This window comes from Schistocerca nitens, chromosome 1, assembly GCF_023898315.1.
Source record: "Schistocerca nitens isolate TAMUIC-IGC-003100 chromosome 1, iqSchNite1.1, whole genome shotgun sequence".
NCBI classification, from domain to species: Eukaryota; Metazoa; Arthropoda; class Insecta; order Orthoptera; family Acrididae; genus Schistocerca; species Schistocerca nitens.
In genome coordinates, this window is record NC_064614.1 from 825,588,328 (window position 1) to 825,601,888 (window position 13,561).

At 40.4% G+C, this 13,561-nt stretch overlaps 1 protein-coding gene across 1 annotated transcript in view; it reads left to right on the forward strand.

Moving 5' to 3' along the window:
• Positions 1-1,542: 1,542 nt before the first annotated feature.
• Positions 1,543-13,561, forward strand: part of LOC126262732 (probable ATP-dependent RNA helicase DDX60) — a 79,486-nt gene continuing 67,467 nt past the window's right edge. Inside the window, exon 1 of the mRNA XM_049959540.1 lies at positions 1,543-1,651. The gene's annotated coding sequence lies outside the window, so the exon portion shown is untranslated. The remainder of the gene's footprint in view (positions 1,652-13,561) is intronic.

A 13,561-nucleotide genomic window follows, 5' to 3' on the forward strand; every position in this document is an offset into this window, starting at 1 on the left:
CTGTTAAGACCTCTTTTCTCCAGAATGGATAGGCATATCAGGTTCAAATGCTTAGGTCTATGGTCCCTTAGCGGTGTACAAAATTTAAGGTTCTAAGTCAATACAATTAAAGTTACAGCCATATTCCATATATTTTGATACTCACAAACTCACTCAGTAAAACCCATAGGGTACTTCCCATTGACCTAGAATCATGAAATTTGGCAAGAAGCAGGACTTAACAGTATAAATCAAGGAAAACTATCTGAAAATTCTTAAAGTGTAATTATATCACATAAAAATATCTTTTTTGCCATTAGAATTTTTATTGGTTGGTTGGTTGTTTTGGGGAAGGAGACCAGACAGTGAGGTCATCGGTCTCATCGGATTAGGGAAGGATGGGGAAGGAAGTCGGCCGTGCCCTTTGAAAGAAACCATCCCGGCATTTGCCTGGAGCGATTTAGGGAAATCACAGAAAACCTAAATCAGGATGGCCGGACGCGGGATTGAACCGTCGTCCTCCCGAATGCGACTCCAGTGTCTAACCACTGCGCCACCTCGCTCGGTAGAATTTTTATTGGATTCATCATCCATCAAAAGTATAGAAGAAAATATTACTGCATGCAAACATAAATTATAAGTTGTAGTTATTGTTTTAGTAAGTAAATAACAACATTTTGTTAAATATTCCCTCTCTTCATATAGAAACTGAAGACCTCAGCTAGCTTCCTTCCGTATGTCCGGGCTACTCTCAGGAACTGCTATAGACAATTGGAATTCCAGAACCGATATCTTGCCAGTATTGATATCGATAGTAGGCAAAAATCGATTCCAGGGATGGACGAATTATCTGTATACATAATTAAGTTTGTGCAGAGCCCTCAGTGCACGAGTCCTGCTCGCACATGGCCAATTTTTTAGCATACTGTCGTCCATATCGCCAATCTCATCTCTGACAGTATTAGTTTCATTATTGCGAAGTTTATTTACTCTTGTATGTTGCTTTGGCCTGTTTAAATTTATTAATTGACTACAGTATTCAGTTTGTTCCACAACTGCTACGCATTCTTTTGAGAAATAATATATCGCTTTGCTGATTTTCGCGTCTTTGTCCATTACTGATATTTTACTCATTTTCTTGGTTATAGTCCACAACAACTGGTGTTTTCAGGCAACTACAGTTCTGTTGACGCTTCAGGTCTTCATTTTCCTCCGTCAATAATCGGATCTCACTTTTCAGAATCTCTATTTCACGTAACAGCACTTTTACACGTAACAGCACTTTTATAATTTCATCTTCCGACTTCACTGCCAATGCTAAATACGGGTATTGTTCTAAACGCTCGGATCACGGCCATTGTAAATTGTCACTAATGAATTTTAAACATACTTTGGCGCATTTTTCAAGTAGCAGTAACCAATCGTTGCAGTTAACTCAGAAAATTCCTTTAATTAAACGTTGAATAATAATTGTTTATTTTATTTTGTAGAGCCTTTGGTTTCTCGGATACGAAAATGCCTGTAAATGTTGGCATCGGATTGGCCAGCCTGACTGGTAAATCACCGACAGACAACTTTAATGCACTTAAGAGCAAGGGACTAAGCTGCTAGGCGCGATGAGGGCAAATTAAGTGGCTGGTGTGTCAGTGGAAACTAGCACAAAAGTACATAGGTACGTTGTTTACTCTTTTACCAATAGCTGTAGAAACTCGAATTGAGTGAAGTAGGTGGAGAGTTAATAACGTTGAATGGCTTTAATTCAGTCAGTGTTTATTTTAATACCGCATTTTGATGTTAACCTACCTAATAGTTTTCGGCTTGCAATTAAACGCGCTGCAGTGAAAGCTGTGTAACTGTTTGAACATGTGTGTTTTAATGTGTGTGTTGGTATTAGCCATTTAAATCGAGAATGACACCGCAAGCCTGTTACGTAAGTTACGAACAGATGGCAGCATAGAGCATAAGCAACGTCCAACGAAGATGGTTGATGTCCGACTGCCCGTAGTTGTTGCCATACATGGACGAGATTAGAGACCTGAGTTTTTACTGGCGTATGCAACGTTCAAATAACTATGGGAATGCAGTCGGGTGACAAGTTATTTGGACAAAAATGCGATTATTTTGTGTGTGTGTGTGTTCAATTAGTCCTTTCAATAACCTTGAATCAACTGATGAATGCGAGGTGTCACGCAGGCATTGATAAATCATTTTGAATACTTATGAGCGCAAAGGAGAGTATTGAAATTGTTTTGTTAACTTTAAAAGAGCAAATCAACACACCAGTGTGGCATTGGAACGGGATGACACGCAGAAGAAAACGAATTTCTGAGCTTTGTAATTCCTGATACAGTATTCGTTGTCGATCTGAAATATGTTGCAAGACGACATAACGCGTGTACTTACACAGAGTAAAATCACCGAAAATTAGCGAAACACTCATTTCGTAGTTGCAAGTGCAGTTGCATTTGTTGTCCATTACACCTTGTAAATATGTATCCCGTTTACACAGTGCGTAATAATTGTTGCCCAGTGGTATCATGTAATTAAGTGTATTGTAAGAAATGACTGGAAGACAAATAATACAAAAATTGTAACAGCTCTGTATTCAAATTTGCACATTTTGTATAACTTGAGAGTGTTCATGCAACAGGTATCTCACACCAATCAGTGGAGTTCGTCCACCACATTTTCGTTTATGTGGTGATGTACATTTTAATTTGATCCACACTTCTCTCGTAATAAACAGGCTGCACTGTATGGATGAATGAAATCTTACTTATCGTTGATTATTACAGACCAATAATTTCTGTCATTGGAAGTGAAAATAATTAAGTTGTTATGTATATGCAGTAGATGGATGTCACATGCCCTAACAACTTATTTTCTTAGCTTTTCTCCAGACATATCGAAATTTGGAGATTGTAATACATGCAACTGAATAGGAATAATATCATTTTCTCAGTCACCTAGATCTCCCATAAATTATTCAGTTTTCTAAGTAAATTTATCGAAAATAAATTGGTAGCTTGATATTTAACTGTGCTTATTGTAAATCATGGGCTTTCACTCTTATGGCTGTTTAATGAGTTACTGTCATTACTTCATATGTGAAGAAAACGGACATAGATTGGCATCAGATATTGCAGCTGGGTGAAAGATAGACATTTTTTATTTTCAGAGTAGCAGTTTTACAGTTAATTGCATGGTTCATTTAAATTGTTTTTCTAACACAAATAAACTGCAGGAGACTGAAGATATGATACAATAGCTTAAGAAGTACTACAATCCCTACTTCTCTGTTGATATGGATTTTGATTCTTTTCACACTCCTTAATGGTGGGATTAATTTAACGAAACCGGGGGGGGGGGGGGGGGGTTAAAAATGAGCAAACCAATATGAAACTAGTCGGGCAGTAACAGACTGAATTTTCAAAATGTAATACTTGGTAGTTGATTCATATGTTACCCAGTGTTGATCTAATATGTTCTTAGTCATCAGAAGGAATAGGATTGTTCTAAATGCCTAGTAATTTTTGTTGACAGCCGTTGCTGGTTGAATGCTTATGACAGTAACCATGAATGAAGGGTATTCTTTGATTGATTTGTTTGTGAGCAATTCCATGACAGCCATTTACTGTAACATTGTGTGTACAATGGAATTTGGGACTTAAATTCTTATTGTTTGATTTTAACGCAGCTCATAAAATTCTGATACACTTTTTGTTCATTCAGCAGTTGTCACGTACACCTTTCCGTGAATTAGTAGAGCTGTATCTTTTAATAGGTCATTGAACACTCGGTTAAATGAAACCATTAAATCCCAACTTTTCAAAGTACTGGATGCCATTATTAGCAGATCTTCGTGTCATTTTATCTGCAGATATTATTTCTCTCCCACCAGAACCAGGTGTATTGTATTGTGCTTAGCCTGGATGTACTGGTGTTGAACTTCAAAGGTGTTGATAGACATTTTCAGGAAATACGGAAGCGTCCGATCCCTAACGGGACAAGCGCGGGAAATGGGGTGTTTTGGGTGGGGGGCAAACTAAATATAAACAAATTTAGACGCCTTGCGTAGCTACAAAGTGTAAGTGAAGACAGCCATGCATGAATACCCACCCACCTCCCCAGGGGTCGTAACCCCTGCAACCCATAGAAGATAAAGATGCTTCAGTAGCTGATTAGTGTTTTTTGTCTTTTTAAAAAAAATCTCATGGGATAGAACGAACAGATCAGAAAAATAAATACAATAAACTAAAACAGAAATTGGAGGAAGCAGATAATTAAAATTAGTAATAAGTGTTTTTAAATTTAAAAAAAAAAACTCACGAGATAGAACGAACAGATCAGAAAAGTAAATAAAATAAAACAGAACTGGAGACAGCCACACTCAAACCAAACTCCGCGCCGTCATGACGTCACACATGACGACACCCTTCCGTCACGGGTCAAAGCCGACGCGTGGGATCGGACGCTTCTGTCGACCCCATTTTCATTAACTAGAAGTTTTCCAACAAGGGAAGGAGAGGCAGTACTGTACAGTTCCATGTAATTATGCACCAATGCCCCCCTGTCAGCAGTCGGCACATGAAAAGTAGTATGAAGATTGGGAGGTGTGTTGATTTAAATGAAGAGAGTGAATCGAATTGAGCAATCTACATCTGCGTAGTTACTCTGCAATTCACACTTAAGTACCTGGCAGAGGGCACATCGAACCATTTTCATACTACTTCTCTACCGTTCCCCTCTCGAATGGCGCGTGGGTAAAAGGAACATCTAAATCTTTCCATTTGAGCTCTGATTTCTCTGATTTTATTATGATGATCATTTCTCCCTATGTAGGTGGGTGTCAACAAAATATTTTCGGATTCGGAAGAGGAAGTTGGTAATCGAAATTGTGTTCACTAATCCCTGTATCCGTCATGACGCTCTCTATTAGATCAGGATTATTTGTGGCTAAGAGGTCAAGTGTGTTTTCGCAACCATTTGCAATTCGTGTGGCTTCATGAACTAATTGTTCAAATTGATTCTCAGAGAAAGCATTTAGTACAATTTTGGAAGATATTTTCTGTCTTTGAACACGTATTTTCGCCAACAAATCTAGGGTATTTTGAAGTCTCCACCAATGAAAACTGTATGAGAGGGGTACTTATTTGTAATGAGATTCAAGTTTATATCATCTGAGTCGGGGGGAGGGGGGGGGGTAGGAGCAGCCAATTATTATTATTTTGGTATGGCTGTTGAGTATAAGCTCTACCCATAGCAATTCTCAGGAACTATCTGATTCAACTTCACTACAAGATAAACTGTTACCAACCGACACAAACACACCACCACCTACTTTATTTACTCCATCCTTTCTGAACACGGTTTGCGCCTCTGTAAAAATTTTGACAGAATTTATTTCCGGCTTCAGCCAGTTTTCTGTTCCCATAACAATTTTAGCTTCAGTGCTTTATATTGGCGCCTAAAGCTCTGGTACTTTTCCAACACAGCTACAACAGTTTACAACTACAATACCGACTGTTGCTTGGGCGATTCTCGTCGTTTCTTTGCCCTGTACCCTTTGAGACTCGAGCCTGTTTTGATCTTTCCAGAGACTGTCTAACCTAAAAAAAAAAAACCCTAGTCCACACCATACAGCCCCTGCTACCCATGTAGCCGCCTCCTGTGTGTAGTGGACACCTGACCTATTTAGCGGAACCCGAAACCCCACCACCCTATGGCGCAAGTCTAGGAATCTGCAGCCTACATGGTTGCAGAACTGTCTGAGCCTCTGATTCGGACACTCCACTCTGCTTCGTACCAAAGGTCCGCAATCAGTCCTGTCGATGATGCTGCAGGTGGTGAGCTATGCCTTCATCTCGCTAGCAAGACTGGCAGTCTTCACCAACTCAGATAGCCACCGGAAACCAGAGAGAATCTCTTCCAATCCATAGTGACACACTTTGTTTGTGCCAACATGAGCCACCACCTGCAGTAGGCTGCACCTGTACCCTTCATGGCATCCGGAAGGACCCTTACCACATCTTGGATTATTGGATGACTCCCCCCACGTGGTATGCACACGGAGTGCTCATTGGATTTCTTCCCGTCCTTAGCTGCCATATCCCAAAGGGGCTCCATCGCCCGTTTAACATTGGAGCTCCCAGTGACTAACAACCCCACCCGCTGCGCTTGTTCGAACCTCTCAGGAAGACCGGCGACTGCCACAACAGGCAAGGCCGCCCTTGTTGGTTCAGAAGTACTTTCAGCAGTGGGCAGTACCTCAAACCTGTTAAGGAGGCGTAAGGGTACAGCCTTGCGGCCAGCACCAACTTTTGCCTTCCGTCCTGGGATTTGCGACCCCCACCGTGGTTCGCCAATCACCGTGGGGCAAGTGAAGTGCAGGGATGTCTGAATCCAAGGGCGCAGTGGCATCTGAGATCTCAGGCGATGCTACAGGTTCCGGAGGCATCGGAAGCGCTCGCCTTGGGTGTCCCAATGTCACCAAGGCCCAGGGCAACAGCCTGGTGCCTGTCGACGACAGCTTCCAGCTGTTTACGGACGGTGGCCAATTCCCCCTGAATCCGTACACAGCAGGCACAGTCCCTATCCATCCCTAACAATTTTTATCCTCTCTTTCATCTCACAAGCCTTTCAAAACAAACAGATGACTGACAAATATGGGAATTTACGCTCTACGGGCACTAAAACGCAATGCTTCAACTCTCAAATACTATAATATGCCCGAAATTTGTGATTAAACTATGCAAGTACCCAAAATGATGCAAAGAAATTAAGAATTAAACTACAAATAAGTGAGCTAAGAGTGCAACTTGCTTCTGGCTGCTGCTTATCCAATGGCGGCAGGGAGCCCACTGGCTGTTCAAAACAGAAACAGATGACTGACGACTACGCGAATTTACACTATTCAGGTACTAAAACACGATGCTACAACTCTCAAATACTATAATACCCCGAACTACTGCAGTGTAGAAATTTTTGGCACCAGTTGACTAGAAGAAGGGGCTGTTTGATAGGACACATCCTGGAGCATCAAGGAGTTGTCAGTTTGGTAATGGAGGAAGTGTGGAGGTAAAAAATTAGAGAGAGCGAAGTATGAATACTGTAAGCAGGTTCAAATGGATGTAGGTTGTATTAGTTACTCAGAGATGGAGAGACTTGTGTAGGATAGACTAGCTCTCCACAGAGCTTCACCAAATCAGTCTTTAGACTGAAGACCACAGTAACAACAGTCTGTGTGTAGATTCTCAGTTCCCTTTGTTTGTTTGTATGTTTGCAACAGTTCAGAAGTACCTTTACAGCTGCCCTTCTCCTTGACTTTTGATATACATAGGGCAGATGTTGCCAGTGGCAAACAACAGATTCAGTAGATTGTTATAAGCATCTTCATTGACTGCGTAAGATTAGGTATTGTGTGTATCTTGACTGGCTTCGTTCTGGGATATGATTACAGTTTCAGATTTCTACCATTGTCTGAAGTTAGATGAGAAGTTTCCTAGAAGAAACTTGTGGTCTTGGGTATCTCGTAACAAGAGAGAGATATGTCCTGGTATTTGTGAAGTGGTGTACGCGTTTTACTGTAGTTTATAAAACTAATTTCCAAAACACAGTATTTCCTTTGTCTTGTTATTCAGTAGGTTACATGAACAATGGTTAAGAGGGCAATAGAAGGATCCAATTATCATTTTATGCCCACCCCTGATACTGAGTTTTGCCCAAACAATCTCACATTCAGCTTTGATTTCTGTGTCAGTGGATTTGAGTTTCTTGTCTACTGCAACAAATACACCAACCCCACTTCCCACTTGCCTATCCTTCTCATATACACTTAAATTTTCCTAAAAAGTCTCAGCCATCAATTTCAAGTTCCAACCAACTTTCTGTACCTTGTATTATGTGAGTGTCACTGCTTTTCTTGAGTGCTTCAAACTCTTGCAACTTGTTGTGATTGCTTTGACAGTTAGCAATTAGGATTTTAATATTCCCATGTGTGGGAGGCTTTTTTTTTTTCTATCTTACACTGATACTTCTGTGTTTCCTACAGCTATCGTTGTCTAGATTGGATGGAGAGTCATCTACTCTAAAAAACTGTCGTGTGCACTCCACACATTGTGAGCTACCTGAGTAGCAGCCTCTGATGTATAGTACACACCTGACTCACTTGGGGGGGATCTTACATTTCTCAGCCCTAAGGCATAGACTAGGAAGTTGCAGCCTAGCTCGTCACAAAACTCTTGAACTCTCTGGTTCAGTCCTTCCACTTGACTCAGAACCAAAGGGCCATGATTGTTTCTGGGGGCAGTGCTGCAAATTGTGAGCTTTGTTGAATCTCCTTACATGAGGCTGGCATTCTCAACCTTCTCTGCCCATCGCTGGAATGACCCAAGAATGACTTCCGAGCCCAGACAACAGGCATCATTTGTTTCAGTGTGTGCCACAAAGGACCTCAAGCGTTTTGGTTAGGGGGATTGTTACAACACCGTGAGTCCTCCCTGGTTCCCATCCACCCTGTACGGGACACCTAGATCTACCACTGACCAGTGGCGCATACAGAAAAACCTCAAAGAAGGGGCACTAAAGATATCTTGACTTACCTCACAACCGGTTGTGAGCTCTGCAACATCCATGTAGGCCTACTAATTTATATTTACGTGACAAACCCTATTTCTAGGGCTATATTTTAATTTTGACAAATGGATTTATGCTGACATTTGTAAAAACGGCGATGATACATCAGTCCATACTAATGTAAAATTGCCTGCCTTCTGAAGAAGACAAATTTAAATTTGTTGAAACCTAGGTAAAGAAATTCTTTATCCATTGCAACTGGTCAGCTGTTAATAATTTTATTAAGTGGAACCGTTGCTGTTGTGCAGCTATGTTTAAAATACTGAATTACTAGTTTCCTAAAACATTTTGATGTTATAGTTGTTAGCAAACTTGATAACAGAGTTAATTTATGATAAATGCAGATAATATATAAGGCTATTCCTCTTTCAGGGAAAACTTGATGTAACACAATATTTAGTTAGAAATTCTACTACAGTAACTTAAATCACAAACGCCGATTTGTTACAGATTGCTCATAGGTTATGCAAAGGTCAATGGTAAGTTCCAAAAATTCTCAATAACGCACATTCACTTGCATAGATATACAATTATATTCAGAGGTGATGTGTACTTGGGCTGAACTGTGATCCATAAACATTGATTTTCTATGAATTAAATTGTGTATGTGAAACACTCGTACCACTAACTTACAAAAATATAGTTTTGTAAATATCAAAAAATTCTGAAACTATCTATTTCTCACATAATTGTGCCATAAAATCAGAGAAATAATGTTTTGAATGAGGATAGACCTACTGTCCTCAAAAATTTTGAAAAAGCACAATTTAAACCTACAGTTGACAATATCAGTACTAGTTTATTGTGACACTTGTGAATCTTCAAAATTTCGCAATACAAATGGGTACTGATACAATCAGTGAAAGACTATGCAGAAGAAGCGACATGAACAGTAAAATATGCAAATCTAGAACTTTAAATCAACTCGTGGTCTTGTGCAAGGGGCCTCACAGAAGGGGAAATTCTTATGTCAGCTTTTATATAAAAATAAAAATGCATATTGCAGGAATTTTTCACTTGGCTGATTCTGTGCACACTTCTACTCTGGTGTGCCAAAGGAGAAAACTGCAGCCTAAGTTTATTTTGATCAAAATCACTAAAATGTGCAGCATAACAAAGCACGTCTTCTGTCTGTTGCAGCTAACAATGCAATGCAGCAGATAATGTATGGATACATGCCCTTCGCAGTACTTTCTGTCATTCTTATCAGCTTGTCTAATCTCAGGCTGTCTTATTCTTCACTCAAGGGGACCAGCCAGTAATGGCCAACTACGCATCCAAGCTGATGGCTGACCAGTGCCATCAGTCGTCCACTACTGTAACCTCTGGGTATGCTTCAGGGACCACAATTGAGGGTGATGGTGAAACATTCTGTAACAGGGAGCCGAGGTCTGAACTGCTCAGACTGTGGGGAATATATTTATTTATTTATCCTGATCAGATTAGGGCCATCAGGCCCTCTCTTACATCGTACCAGTGTTTCACACATGCAGCATTTTACACATCATAGTTACATCATGACAGTAGTTTGAATAAGTAAAAACTGGCAGTATTTTTACAACAGCTGCTATACATAAAAATTATGATAAAAGCAATAATAATAACAGTAAAAGAGAAAATGAAATAGTAATTGTAAAATGAAAAAACAAACTGTCAATAGTAATGAAGATTTGTGCAGATGTACATTTATATATTGGTGTATAAAGTAGCTGTTTACTGGTATAGTGAGTTTTGGGGAAGGGAGATTTAAGGAGGCCGCATCAGTTAAGAAAAAACTGGGAACTGAGGAAGATCTAGTAGGAAAGAAGGAAGTAATGGAGTGAAGTGCATTCATGTACAGAGGAAGGCATTACTGTTGCTTAAGTAGATACATCATTAATTGTTGTTTGAAGCCAGACATGTTTTTAAGTTCTCTAATATAACGAGGGAGGTTATTCCAGAGTCGGGTTCCTGCTACTGTAAAGGACTTTGAGAAGGTGATTGAGCAATGTAGTGGAACAGAGAGGATTTTATTATAATGGGAATGTGTATTTCTGACATGTTGTTCAGACAAGAGCGTTAAGGACGAGGAGAGATACGAGGGACAGTGTACATTTATAAGACAGTAGACGAGAGTGTTTGTATGGAAATCTCTGCGTTCATCTGCACGCAGCCAGGACAGTTGTGCATATGCTGGTGAAATGTGATCAAAAAGTCGATCGTCACAGATATATCTGACATTCATGACCAGTTCCAGATGTAGTGAATCTACCTGAAGGAGACCTTGTAGGATAATATCGCCGTAGTCAGTGATTGGGAGTATAAGTGTATGGACTAATTTCTTTTTCAGATCAAAAGGGAAGAATTTTTTATATTTTTGTAGGGCTGATGCTTTTTTGCACACTGCAGTTACGTGCTCTGTCCAATTTAGATTTTCATGTATTATTACTCCCAAACTCTTTGCTGAGGGAGAGAAGTTGATATTTGTTCCATTTAGGATTAGGGATGGTTGTTGTTGTTGTTGTGGTCTTCAGTCCTGAGACTGGTTTGATGCAGCTCTCCATGCTACTCTATCCTGTGCAAGCTTCTTCATCTCCCAGTACCTACTGCAACCTACATCCTTCTGAATCTGCTTGGTGTATTCATCTCTTGGTCTCCCTCTACGATTTTTACCCTCCACGCTGCCCTCCAATACTAAATTGGTGATCCCTTGATGCCTCAGAACATGTCCTACCAACCGATCCCTTCTTCTAGTCAAGTTGTGCCACAAACTTCTCTTCTCCCCAATCCTATTCAGTACCTCCTCATTAGTTATATGATCTACCCATCTAATCTTCAGCATTCTTCTGTAGCACCACATTTCGAAAGCTTCTATTCTCTTCTTATCTAAACTATTTATCGTCCATGTTTCACTTCCATACAAATACTTTCAGAAACGACTTCCTGCCACTTAAATCTATACTTGATGTTAACAAATTTCTCTTCTTCAGAAACGCTTTTCTTCCCATTGCCAGTCTACATTTTATATCCCCTCTTCTTCGACCATCATCAGTTATTTTGCTCCCCAAATAGCAAAACTCCTTTACTACTTTAAGCGTCTCATTTCCTAATCTAATCCCCTCAGCATCACCCGACTTAATTCGACTACATTCCATGATCCTCGTTTTGCTTTTGTTGATTTTCATCTTATATCCTCCTTTCAAGACACTGTCCATTCCGTTCAACTGCTGTTCCAAGTCCTTTGCTGTCTATGACAGAATTACAATGTCATCAGCAAACCTCAAAGTTTTTATTTCTTCTCCATGGATTTTAATACCTACCTCGAACTTTCCTTTTGTTTCCTTCACTGCATGCTCAATATACAGATTGAATAAAATTGGGGAGAGGCTTCAACCCTGTCTCACTCCCTTCCCAACCACTGCTTCCCTTTAATGCCCCTCAACTCTTATAACAGCCATTTGGTTTCTATACAAATTGTAAATAGCCTTTCGCTCCCTTTATTTTACCCCTGCCACCTTTAAAATTTGAAAGAGAGTATTCCAGTCAACATTGTCAAAAGCTTTCTCTAAGTCTACAAATGCTAGAAACGTAGGTTTGCCTTTCCTTAATCTAGCTTCTAAGATAAGCCGTAGGGTCAGTATTGCCTCACGTGTTCCAATATTTCTATGGAATCCAAGCTGATCGTCCCCAGGGTCGGCTTCTACTAGTTTTTCCATTCGTCTGTAAAGAATTCGTGTTAGTATTTTGCAGCCGTGACTTATTAAACTGATAGTTCGGTAATTTTCACATCTGTCAACACCTGCTTTCTTTGGGATTGGAATTATTATATTCTTCTTGAAGTCTGAGGGTATTTCGCCTGTCTCATACATTTTGCTCACCAGATGGTAGAGTTTTGTCAGGACTGGCTCTCCCAAGGCCGTCAGTAGTTCTAATAATGTAATGTTGTCTACTCCCGGGGCCTTGTTTCGACTCAGGTCTTTCAGTGCTCTGTCAAACTCTTCACGCAGTATCATATCTCCCATTTCATCTTCATCTACATCCTCTTCCATTTCCATTGTCCTCAAGTACATTGCCCTTGTATAGACCCTTTATATACTCCTTCCACCTTTCTGCTTTCCCTTCTTTGCTTAGAACTGGGTTTCCATCTGAGCTCCTGATATTCATACAAGTGGTTCTCTTTTCTCCAAAGGTCTCTCTTAATTTTCCTGTAGGCAGTATCTATCTTACCCCTAGTGAGATAAGCCTCTACATCCTTACATTTATCCTCTAGCCATCCCTGCTTAGCCATTTTGCACTTCCTGTTGATCTCATTTTTGAGACGTTTGTATTCCTTTTCGCCTGCTTCATTTACTGCATTTTTATATTTTCTCCTTTCATCAATTAAATTCAATATTTCTTCTGTTACCCAAGGATTTCTACTAGCCCTAGTCTTTTTACCTACTTGATCCTCTGCTGCCTTCACTACTTCATCCCTCAAAGCTACCCAACCGAGCGAGGTGGCGCAGTGGTTAGACACTGGACTCGCATTCGGGAGGACGACGGTTCAATCCCGCGTCCGGCCATCCTGATTTAGGTTTTCCGTGATTTCCCTAAATCACTCCAGGCAAATGCCGGGATGGTTCCTCTGAAAGGGCACGGCCGACTTCCTTCCCCATCCTTTCCTAATCCGATGAGACCGATGACCACGCTGTCTGGTCTCCTTCCCCAAAACCAACCCCAAAGCTACCCATTCTTCTTCTACTGTATTTCTTTCCCTCATTCCTGCCATTTGTTCCCTTACGCTCTCCCTGAAACTCTGTACAACCTCTGGTTTAGTCAGTTTATCCAGGTCCCATCTCCTTAAATTCCCACCTTTTTGCAGTTTCTTCAGTTTTAATCTACAGTTCATAACCAATAGATTGTGGTCAGAGTCCACATCTGCCCCTGGAAATGTCTTACAATTTAAAACCTGGTTCCTAAATCTCTGTCT